This window comes from Salvelinus alpinus, chromosome 30 (assembly GCF_045679555.1).
Source record: "Salvelinus alpinus chromosome 30, SLU_Salpinus.1, whole genome shotgun sequence".
Taxonomy (NCBI): Eukaryota; Metazoa; Chordata; class Actinopteri; order Salmoniformes; family Salmonidae; genus Salvelinus; species Salvelinus alpinus.
This window is the reverse complement of record NC_092115.1, coordinates 10159543-10171549: the sequence shown is the minus strand read 5'-3', so window position 1 is coordinate 10171549 and position 12007 is coordinate 10159543. Positions and strand designations below refer to the sequence as shown.

Below are 12007 nucleotides of genomic sequence, written 5' to 3'. Positions count from 1 at the left end.
CCAATGTGGCTTTACAGTACTAATCTCGCACGAAAACAAACAAACCAATGCTGCTTTACATGACAATTGTCTCTCACAAAAGCCTGGCACACGGCAAATTCCTAAATCAGATGATGCTGTGTGATTGATAGACTTAAATCAGTCTTCGAACAGGGAGTTTAACTTCTTATGGCTTGGGGGCAGTATTTCAACGTCTGGATGAGAAGCGTGCCCCAAGTAAACGGCCTGTTACTCAGGCCCGGAAGCTAGGATATGCATGTAATGGGCAGATTTGGATAGAACACACTCTAAAGTTTCCAAAACTGTTAAAATTATGTCTGTGAGTATAACAGAACTGATATGGCAGGCGAAAACCTGAGGAAAATCCATCCAGGAAGTGGGATTTTTTTGATGTGGGTAGTTTTCAATTGAATGTGACTGCAACCAGATGAAGATCTTCAAAGGTAAGTGCTGACGAGGGGGCATTGTCAGATGGTACATTTCCCCAGAGAACCAGGCCTCCATTCCAAATTATACAGTCAACGAAATCTGAACTAGGCATCCCCTCCAAAGATGCATTTTGTCCAAGACTTCGTGGCGCAACGGTAGCGCGTCTGACTCCAGATCAGAAGGATGCGTGTTCAAATCACGTCGTGGTCAGTGTTTTTATGTGTGTAATCTCTGCTTTCTTTACTCAATGAATCGGCACTAGTACCAATGTGGCTTTACAGTACTAATCTCACACGAAAACAAACAAACCAATGCTGCTTTACATGACAATTGTCTCTCACAAAAGCCTGGCACACGGCAAATTCCTAAATCAGATGATGCTGTGTGATTGATAGACTTAAATCAGTCTTCGAACAGGGAGTTTAACTTCTTATGGCTTGGGGGCAGTATTTCAACGTCTGGATGAGAAGCGTGCCCCAAGTAAACGGCCTGTTACTCAGGCCCGGAAGCTAGGATATGCATGTAATGGGCAGATTTGGATAGAACACACTCTAAAGTTTCCAAAACTGTTAAAATTATGTCTGTGAGTATAACAGAACTGATATGGCAGGCGAAAACCTGAGGAAAATCCATCCAGGAAGTGGGATTTTTTTGATGTGGGTAGTTTTCAATTGAATGTGACTGCAACCAGATGAAGATCTTCAAAGGTAAGTGCTGACGAGGGGGCATTGTCAGATGGTACATTTCCCCAGAGAACCAGGCCTCCATTCCAAATTATACAGTCAACGAAATCTGAACTAGGCATCCCCTCCAAAGATGCAATTTGTCCAAGACTTCGTGGCGCAACGGTAGCGCGTCTGACTCCAGATCAGAAGGTTGCGTGTTCAAATCACGTAGTGGTCAGTGTTTTTATGTGTGTAATCTCTGCTTTCTTTACTCAATGAATCGGCACTAGTACCAATGTGGCTTTACAGTACTAATCTCACACGAAAACAAACAAACCAATGCTGCTTTACATGACAATTGTCTCTCACAAAAGCCTGGCACACAGCAAATTCCTAAATCAGATGATGCTGTGTGATTGATAGACTTAAATCAGTCTTCGAACAGGGAGTTTAACTTCTTATGGCTTGGGGGCAGTATTTCAACATCTGGATGAGAAGCGTGCCCCAAGTAAACGGCCTGTTACTCAGGCCCGGAAGCTAGGATATGCATGTAATGGGCAGATTTGGATAGAACACACTCTAAAGTTTCCAAAACTGTTAAAATTATGTCTGTGAGTATAACAGAACTGATATGGCAGACAAAAACCTGAGGAAAATCCATCCAGTAAGTGGGATTTTTTTGATGTGGGTAGTTTTCAATTGAATGTGACTGCAACCAGATGAAGATCTTCAAAGGTAAGTGCTGACGAGGGGGCATTGCCAGATGGTACATTTCCCCAGAGAACCAGGCCTCCATTCCAAATTATACAGTCAACGAAATCTGAACTAGGCATCCCCTCCAAAGATGCAGTTTGTCCAAGACTTCGTGGCGCAACGGTAGCGCGTCTGACTCCAGATCAGAAGGTTGCGTGTTCAAATCACGTCGTGGTCAGTGTTTTTATGTGTGTAATCTCTGCTTTCTTTACTCAATGAATCGGCACTAGTACCAATGTGGCTTTACAGTACTAATCTCGCACGAAAACAAACAAACCAATGCTGCTTTACATGACAATTGTCTCTCACAAAAGCCTGGCACACGGCAAATTCCTAAATCAGATGATGCTGTGTGATTGATAGACTTAAATCAGTCTTCGAACAGGGAGTTTAACTTCTTATGGCTTGGGGGCAGTATTTCAACGTCTGGATGAGAAGCGTGCCCCAAGTAAACGGCCTGTTACTCAGGCCCGGAAGCTAGGATATGCATGTAATGGGCAGATTTGGATAGAACACACTCTAAAGTTTCCAAAACTGTTAAAATTATGTCTGTGAGTATAACAGAACTGATATGGCAGGCGAAAACCTGAGGAAAATCCATCCAGGAAGTGGGATTTTTTTGATTTGGGTAGTTTTCAATTGAATGTGACTGCAACCAGATGAAGATCTTCAAAGGTAAGTGCTGACGAGGGGGCATTGTCAGATGGTACATTTCCCCAGAGAACCAGGCCTCCATTCCAAATTATACAGTCAACGAAATCTGAACTAGGCATCCCCTCCAAAGGTGCAATTTGTCCAAGACTTCGTGGCGCAACGGTAGCGCGTCTGACTGCAGATCAGAAGGTTGCGTGTTCAAATCACGTCGTGGTCAGTGTTTTTATGTGTGTAATCTCTGCTTTCTTTACTCAATGAATCAGCACTAGTACCAATGTGGCTTTACAGTACTAATCTCACACGAAAACAAACAAACCAATGCTGCTTTACATGACAATTGTCTCTCACAAAAGCCTGGCACACGGCAAATTCCTAAATCAGATGATGCTGTGTGATTGATAGACTTAAATCAGTCTTCGAACAGGGAGTTTAACTTCTTATGGCTTGGGGGCAGTATTTCAACGTCTGGATGAGAAGCGTGCCCCAAGTAAACGGCCTGTTACTCAGGCCCGGAAGCTAGGATATGCATGTAATGGGCAGATTTGGATAGAACACACTCTAAAGTTTCCAAAACTGTTAAAATTATGTCTGTGAGTATAACAGAACTGATATGGCAGGCGAAAACCTGAGGAAAATCCATCCAGGAAGTGGGATTTTTTTGATGTGGGTAGTTTTCAATTGAATGTGACTGCAACCAGATGAAGATCTTCAAAGGTAAGTGCTGACGAGGGGGCATTGTCAGATGGTACATTTCCCCAGAGAACCAGGCCTCCATTCCAAATTATACAGTCAACGAAATCTGAACTAGGCATCCCCTCCAAAGGTGCAATTTGTCCAAGACTTCGTGGCGCAACGGTAGCGCGTCTGACTGCAGATCAGAAGGTTGCGTGTTCAAATCACTTCGTGGTCAGTGTTTTTATGTGTGTAATCTCTGCTTTCTTTACTCAATGAATCAGCACTAGTACCAATGTGGCTTTACAGTACTAATCTCACACGAAAACAAACAAACCAATGCTGCTTTACATGACAATTGTCTCTCACAAAAGCCTGGCACACGGCAAATTCCTAAATCAGATGATGCTGTGTGATTGATAGACTTAAATCAGTCTTCGAACAGGGAGTTTAACTTCTTATGGCTTGGGGGCAGTATTTCAACGTCTGGATGAGAAGCGTGCCCCAAGTAAACGGCCTGTTACTCAGGCCCGGAAGCTAGGATATGCATGTAATGGGCAGATTTGGATAGAACACACTCTAAAGTTTCCAAAACTGTTAAAATTATGTCTGTGAGTATAACAGAACTGATATGGCAGGCGAAAACCTGAGGAAAATCCATCCAGGAAGTGGGATTTTTTTGATGTGGGTAGTTTTCAATTGAATGTGACTGCAACCAGATGAAGATCTTCAAAGGTAAGTGCTGACGAGGGGGCATTGTCAGATGGTACATTTCCCCAGAGAACCAGGCCTCCATTCCAAATTATACAGTCAACGAAATCTGAACTAGGCATCCCCTCCAAAGATGCAATATGTCCAAGACTTCGTGGCGCAACGGTAGCGCGTCTGACTCCAGATCAGAAGGTTGCGTGTTCAAATCACGTCGTGGTCAGTGTTTTTATGTGTGTAATCTCTGCTTTCTTTACTCAATGAATCAGCACTAGTACCAATGTGGCTTTACAGTACTAATCTCGCACGAAAACAAACAAACCAATGCTGCTTTACATGACAATTGTCTCTCACAAAAGCCTGGCACACGGCAAATTCCTAAATCAGATGATGCTGTGTGATTGATAGACTTAAATCAGTCTTCGAACAGGGAGTTTAACTTCTTATGGCTTGGGGGCAGTATTTCAACGTCTGGATGAGAAGCGTGCCCCAAGTAAACGGCCTGTTACTCAGGCCCGGAAGCTAGGATATGCATGTAATGGGCAGATTTGGATAGAACACACTCTAAAGTTTCCAAAACTGTTAAAATTATGTCTGTGAGTATAACAGAACTGATATGGCAGGCGAAAACCTGTTTTTATGTGTGTAATCTCTGCTTTCTTTACTCAATGAATCAGCACTAGTACCAATGTGGCTTTACAGTACTAATCTCGCACGAAAACAAACAAACCAATGCTGCTTTACATGACAATTGTCTCTCACAAAAGCCTGGCACACGGCAAATTCCTAAATCAGATGATGCTGTGTGATTGATAGACTTAAATCAGTCTTCGAACAGGGAGTTTAACTTCTTATGGCTTGGGGGCAGTATTTCGACGTCTGGATGAGAAGCGTGCCCCAAGTAAACTACCTGTTACTCAGGCCCGGAAGCTAGGATATGCATATAATGGGCAGATTCGGATAGAACACACTCTGAAGTTTCCAAAACTGTTAAAATCATGTCTGTGAGTATAACAGAACTGATATGGCAGGCGAAAACCTGAGGAAAATCCATCCAGGAAGTGTTTTTTTAAATTATTTTTATTATGACTATTTCTGTGTTTTGAATTTGGTGCTCTGCAATTTCACCGGATGTTGTCGAGGTGGGTTACTAGCAGAACACCTGCGCCGAGAGGTTAAACCTGGAGGTTCAGATCAAAAATCCTAAAGTCTTCAGACTAAGCTGTTTTGGCTCTGGGAGTGTATTGTCCACAGGTGAACATGTCATGGAAAGTCATAGAAAATTATAGTGTAGAAAGACTTCCTAGTTAAGGAAGGAGAACATTTCCACCATGCCCGAACAGGGACTTGAACCCTGGACCCTCAGATTAAAAGTGTGATGCTCTACTGACTGAGCTATCCGGGCTCTGCAAATGCCTATTTTCATACACCTAACCTGCCGGGCAGAGGCACCTGCTTACGAGGGGGCATTGTCAGATGGTACATTTCCCCAGAGAACCAGGCCTCCATTCCAAATTATACAGTCAACGAAATCTGAACTAGGCATCCCCTCCAAAGGTGCAATTTGTCCAAGACTTCGTGCCTCAACGGTAGTGCGTCTGACTCCAGATCAGAAGGTTGCGTGTTCAAATCACGTCGTGGTCAGTATTTTTATGTGTGTAATCTCTGCTTTCTTTACTCAATGAATCAGCACTAGTACCAATGTGGCTTTACAGTACTAATCTCGCACGAAAACAAACAAACCAATGCTGCTTTACATGACAATTGTCTCTCACAAAGCCTGGCACACTGCAAATTCCTAAATCAGATGATGCTGTGTGATTGATAGACTTAAATCAGTCTTCAAACAGGGAGTTTAACTTTTTATGGCTTGGGGGCAGTATTTCGACGTCTGGATGAGAAGCGTGCCCCAAGTAAACGGCCTGTTACTCAGGCCCGGAAGCTAGGATATGCATATAATGGGCAGATTTGGATAGAACACACTCTAAAGTTTCCAAAACTGTTAAAATTATGTCTGTGAGTATAACAGAACTGATATGGCAGGCGAAAACCTGAGGAAAATCCATCCAGGAAGTGTTTTTTTAAATTATTTTTATTATGACTATTTCTGTGTTTTGAATTTGGTGCTCTGCAATTTCACCGGATGTTGTCGAGGTGGGTTACTAGCAGAACACCTGCGCCGAGAGGTTAAACCTGGAGGTTCAGATTAAAAATGCTAAAGTCTTCAGACTAAGCTGTTTTGGCTCTGGGAGTGTATTGTCCACAGGTGAACATGTCATGGAAAGTCATAGAAAATGAGAGTGTAGAAAGACTTCCTAGTGAAGGAAGGAGAACATTTCCACCACGCCCGAACAGGGACTTGAACCCTGGACCCTCAGATTAAAAGTCTGATGTTCTACTGACTGAGCTATCCAGGCTCTGCAAATGCCTATTTTCATACACCTAACCTGCCGGGCAGAGGCACCCGCTTACGAGGGGGCATTGTCAGATGGTACATTTCCCCAGAGAACCAGGCCTCCATTCCAAATTATACAGTCAACAAAATCTGAACTAGGCATCCCCTCCAAAGATGCAATTTGTCCAAGACTTCGTGGCGCAACGGTAGTGCGTCTGACTCCAGATCAGAAGGTTGCTTGTTCAAATCACGTCGTGGTCAGTGTTTTTATGTGTGTAATCTCTGCTTTCTTTACTCAATGAATCAGCACTAGTACCAATGTGGCTTTACAGTACTAATCTCGCACGAAAACAAACAAACCAATGCTGCTTTACATGACAATTGTCTCTCACAAAGCCTGGCACACTGCAAATTCCTAAATCAGATGATGCTGTGTGATTGATAGACTTAAATCAGTCTTCGAACAGGGAGTTTAACTTTTTATGGCTTGGGGGCAGTATTTCGACGTCTGGATGAGAAGCGTGCCCCAAGTAAACTACCTGTTACTCAGGCCCGGGAGCTAGGATATGCATATAATGGGCAGATTTGGATAGAACACACTCTAAAGTTTCCAAAACTGTTAAAATTATGTCTGTGAGTATAACAGAACTGATATGGCAGGCGAAAACCTGAGGAAAGTCCATCCAGGAAGTGTTTTTTAAAATTATTTTTATTATGACTATTTCTGTGTTTTGAATTTGTTGCTCTGCAATTTCACCGGATGTTGTCGAGGTGGGTTACTAGCAGAACACCTGCGCCGAGAGGTTAAACCTGGAGGTTCAGATTAAAAATGCTAAAGTCTTCAGACTAAGCTGTTTTGGCTCTGGGAGTGTATTGTCCACAGGTGAACATGTCATGGAAAGTCATAGAAAATGATAGTGTAGAAAGACTTCCTAGTTAAGGAAGGAGAACAATTCCACCACGCCCGAACAGGGAATTGAACCCTGGACCCTCAGATTAAACGTCTGATGCTCTACCGACTGAGCTATCCGTGCTCTGCAAATGCCTATTTTCATACAACTAACCTGCCGGGCAGAGGCACCTGCTTACGAGGGGGCATTGTCAGATGGTACATTTCCCCAGAGAACCAGGCCTCCATTCCAAATTATACAGTCAACGAAATCTGAACTAGGCATCCCCTCCAAAGATGCAATTTGTCCAAGACTTCGTGCCTCAACGGTAGCGCGTCTGACTCCAGATCAGAAGGTTGCGTGTTCAAATCACGTCGTGGTCAGTATTTTTATGTGTGTAATCTCTGCTTTCTTTACTCAATGAATCAGCACTAGTACCAATGTGGCTTTACAGTACTAATCTCGCACGAAAACAAACAAACAAACCATGCTGCTTTACATGACAATTGTCTCTCACAAAGCCTGGCACACTGCAAATTCCTAAATCAGATGATGCTGTGTGATTGATAGACTTAAATCAGTCTTCGAACAGGGAGTTTAACTTTTTATGGTTTGGGGGCAGTATTTCGACGTCTGGATGAGAAGCGTGCCCCAAGTAAACTACCTGTTACTCAGGCCCGGAAGCTAGGATATGCATATAATGGGCAGATTTGGATAGAAAACACTCTAAAGTTTCCAAAACTGTTAAAATTATGTCTGTGAGTATAACAGAACTGATATGGCAGGCGAAAACCTGTTTTTATGTGTGTAATCTCTGCTTTCTTTACTCAATGAATCAGCACTAGTACCAATGTGGCTTTACAGTACTAATCTCGCACGAAAACAAACAAACCAATGCTGCTTTACATGACAATTGTCTCTCACAAAGCCTGGCACACTGCAAATTCCTAAATCAGATGATGCTGTGTGATTGACAGACTTAAATCAGTCTTCGAACAGGGAGTTTAACTTTTTATGGCTTGGGGGCAGTATTTCGACGTCTGGATGAGAAGCGTGCCCCAAGTAAACTACCTGTTACTCAGGCCCGGGAGCTAGGATATGCATATAATGGGCAGATTTGGATAGAACACACTCTAAAGTTTCCAAAACTGTTAAAATTATGTCTGTGAGTATAACAGAACTGATATGGCAGGCGAAAACCTGAGGAAAATCCATCCAGGAAGTGTTTTTTAAAATTATTTTTATTATGACTATTTCTGTGTTTTGAATTTGTTGCTCTGCAATTTCACCGGATGTTGTCGAGGTGGGTTACTAGCAGAACACCTGCGCCGAGAGGTTAAACCTGGAGGTTCAGATTAAAAATGCTAAAGTCTTCAGACTAAGCTGTTTTGGCTCTGGGAGTGTATTGTCCACAGGTGAACATGTCATGGAAAGTCATAGAAAATGAGAGTGTAGAAAGACTTCCTAGTGAAGGAAGGAGAACATTTCCACCACGCCCGAACAGGGACTTGAACCCTGGACCCTCAGATTAAAAGTCTGATGCTCTACTGACTGAGCTATCCAGGCTCTGCAAATGCCTATTTTCATACACCTAACCTGCCGGGCAGAGGCACCCGCTTACGAGGGGGCATTGTCAGATGGTACATTTCCCCAGAGAACCAGGCCTCCATTCCAAATTATACAGTCAACGAAATCTGAACTAGGCATCCCCTCCAAAGATGCAATTTGTCCAAGACTTCGTGGCGCAACGGTAGTGCGTCTGACTCCAGATCAGAAGGTTGCTTGTTCAAATCACGTCGTGGTCAGTGTTTTTATGTGTGTAATCTCTGCTTTCTTTACTCAATGAATCAGCACTAGTACCAATGTGGCTTTACAGTACTAATCTCGCACGAAAACAAACAAACCAATGCTGCTTTACATGACAATTGTCTCTCACAAAGCCTGGCACACTGCAAATTCCTAAATCAGATGATGCTGTGTGATTGACAGACTTAAATCAGTCTTCGAACAGGGAGTTTAACTTTTTATGGCTTGGGGGCAGTATTTCGACGTCTGGATGAGAAGCGTGCCCCAAGTAAACTACCTGTTACTCAGGCCCGGGAGCTAGGATATGCATATAATGGGCAGATTTGGATAGAACACACTCTAAAGTTTCCAAAACTGTTAAAATTATGTCTGTGAGTATAACAGAACTGATATGGCAGGCGAAAACCTGAGGAAAATCCATCCAGGAAGTGTTTTTTAAAATTATTTTTATTATGACTATTTCTGTGTTTTGAATTTGTTGCTCTGCAATTTCACCGGATGTTGTCGAGGTGGGTTACTAGCAGAACACCTGCGCCGAGAGGTTAAACCTGGAGGTTCAAATTAAAAATGCTAAAGTCTTCAGACTAAGCTGTTTTGGCTCTGGGAGTGTATTGTCCACAGGTGAACATGTCATGGAAAGTCATAGAAAATGATAGTGTAGAAAGACTTCCTAGTTAAGGAAGGAGAACAATTCCACCACGCCGAACAGGGAATTGAACCCTGGACCCTCAGATTAAACGTCTGATGCTCTACCGACTGAGCTATCCGTGCTCTGCAAATGCCTATTTTCATACACCTAACCTGCCGGGCAGAGGCACCTGCTTACGAGGGGGCATTGTCAGATGGTACATTTCCCCAGAGAACCAGGCCTCCATTCCAAATTATACAGTCAACGAAATCTGAACTAGGCATCCCCTCCAAAGATGCAATTTGTCCAAGACTTCGTGCCTCAACGGTAGCGCGTCTGACTCCAGATCAGAAGGTTGCGTGTTCAAATCACGTCGTGGTCAGTATTTTTATGTGTGTAATCTCTGCTTTCTTTACTCAATGAATCAGCACTAGTACCAATGTGGCTTTACAGTACTAATCTCGCACGAAAACAAACAAACAAACCATGCTGCTTTACATGACAATTGTCTCTCACAAAGCCTGGCACACTGCAAATTCCTAAATCAGATGATGCTGTGTGATTGATAGACTTAAATCAGTCTTCGAACAGGGAGTTTAACTTTTTATGGTTTGGGGGCAGTATTTCGACGTCTGGATGAGAAGCGTGCCCCAAGTAAACTACCTGTTACTCAGGCCCGGAAGCTAGGATATGCATATAATGGGCAGATTTGGATAGAAAACACTCTAAAGTTTCCAAAACTGTTAAAATTATGTCTGTGAGTATAACAGAACTGATATGGCAGGCGAAAACCTGTTTTTATGTGTGTAATCTCTGCTTTCTTTACTCAATGAATCAGCACTAGTACCAATGTGGCTTTACAGTACTAATCTCGCACGAAAACAAACAAACCAATGCTGCTTTACATGACAATTGTCTCTCACAAAGCCTGGCACACTGCAAATTCCTAAATCAGATGATGCTGTGTGATTGATAGACTTAAATCAGTCTTCGAACAGGGAGTTTAACTTTTTATGGCTTGGGGGCAGTATTTCGACGTCTGGATGAGAAGCGTGCCCCAAGTAAACTACCTGTTACTCAAGCCCGGAAGCTAGGATATGCATATAATGGGCAGATTTGGATAGAACACACTCTAAAGTTTCCAAAACTGTTAAAATTATGTCTGTGAGTATAACAGAACTGATATGGCAGGCGAAAACCTGAGGAAAATCCATCCAGGAAGTGTTTTTTTAAATTATTTTTATTATGACTATTTCTGTGTTTTGAATTTGGTGCTCTGCAATTTCACCGGATGTTGTCGAGGTGGGTTACTAGCAGAACACCTGCGCCGAGAGGTTAAACCTGGAGGTTCAGATTAAAAATGCTAAAGTCTTCAGACTAAGCTGTTTTGGCTCTGGGAGTGTATTGTCCACAGGTGAACATGTCATGGAAAGTCATAGAAAATGATAGTGTAGAAAGACTTCCTAGTTAAGGAAGGAGAACATTTCCACCACGCCCGAACAGGGACTTGAACCCTGGACCCCCAGATTAAAAGTCTGATGCTCTACCGACTGAGCTATCCGGGCTCTGCAAATGCCTATTTTCATACACCTAACCTGCCGGGCAGAGGCACCTGCTTACGAGGGGGCATTGTCAGATGGTACATTTCCCCAGAGAACCAGGCCTCCATTCCAAATTATACAGTCAACGAAATCTGAACTAGGCATCCCCTCCAAAGATGCAATTTTTCCAAGACTTCGTGGCGCAACGGTAGCGCGTCTGACTCCAGATCAGAAGGTTGCGTGTTCAAATCACGTCGTGGTCAGTGTTTTTATGTGTGTAATCTCTGCTTTCTTTACTCAATGAATCAGCACTAGTACCAATGTGGCTTTACAGTACTAATCTCGCACGAAAACAAACAAACCAATGCTGCTTGACAATTGTCTCTCACAAAGCCTGGCACACTGCAAATTCCTAAATCAGATGATGCTGTGTGATTGATAGACTTAAATCAGTCTTCGAACAGGGAGTTTAACTTTTTATGGTTTGGGGGCAGTATTTCGACGTCTGGATGAGAAGCGTGCCCCAAGTAAACTACCTGTTACTCAGGCCCGGAAGCTAGGATATGCATATAACTGGCAGATTTGGATAGAAAACACTCTAAAGTTTCCAAAACTGTTAAAATTATGTCTGTGAGTATAACAGAACTGATATGGCAGGCGAAAACCTGTTTTTATGTGTGTAATCTCTGCTTTCTTTACTCAATGAATCAGCACTAGTACCAATGTGGCTTTACAGTACTAATCTCGCACGAAAACAAACAAACCAATGCTGCTTTACATGACAATTGTCTCTCACAAAGCCTGGCACACTGCAAATTCCTAAATCAGATGATGCTGTGTGATTGATAGACTTAAATCAGTCTTCG

At 42.9% G+C, this 12007-nt stretch overlaps 1 non-coding gene across 1 annotated transcript; it reads right to left on the bottom strand.

The window, feature by feature from the left end:
* Positions 1-11092: 11092 nt before the first annotated feature.
* On the bottom strand, positions 11093-11165 carry trnak-uuu (transfer RNA lysine (anticodon UUU)). The gene has a single exon. It is a non-coding gene; the product is annotated as a tRNA-Lys (tRNA).
* Positions 11166-12007: the final 842 nt, after the last annotated feature.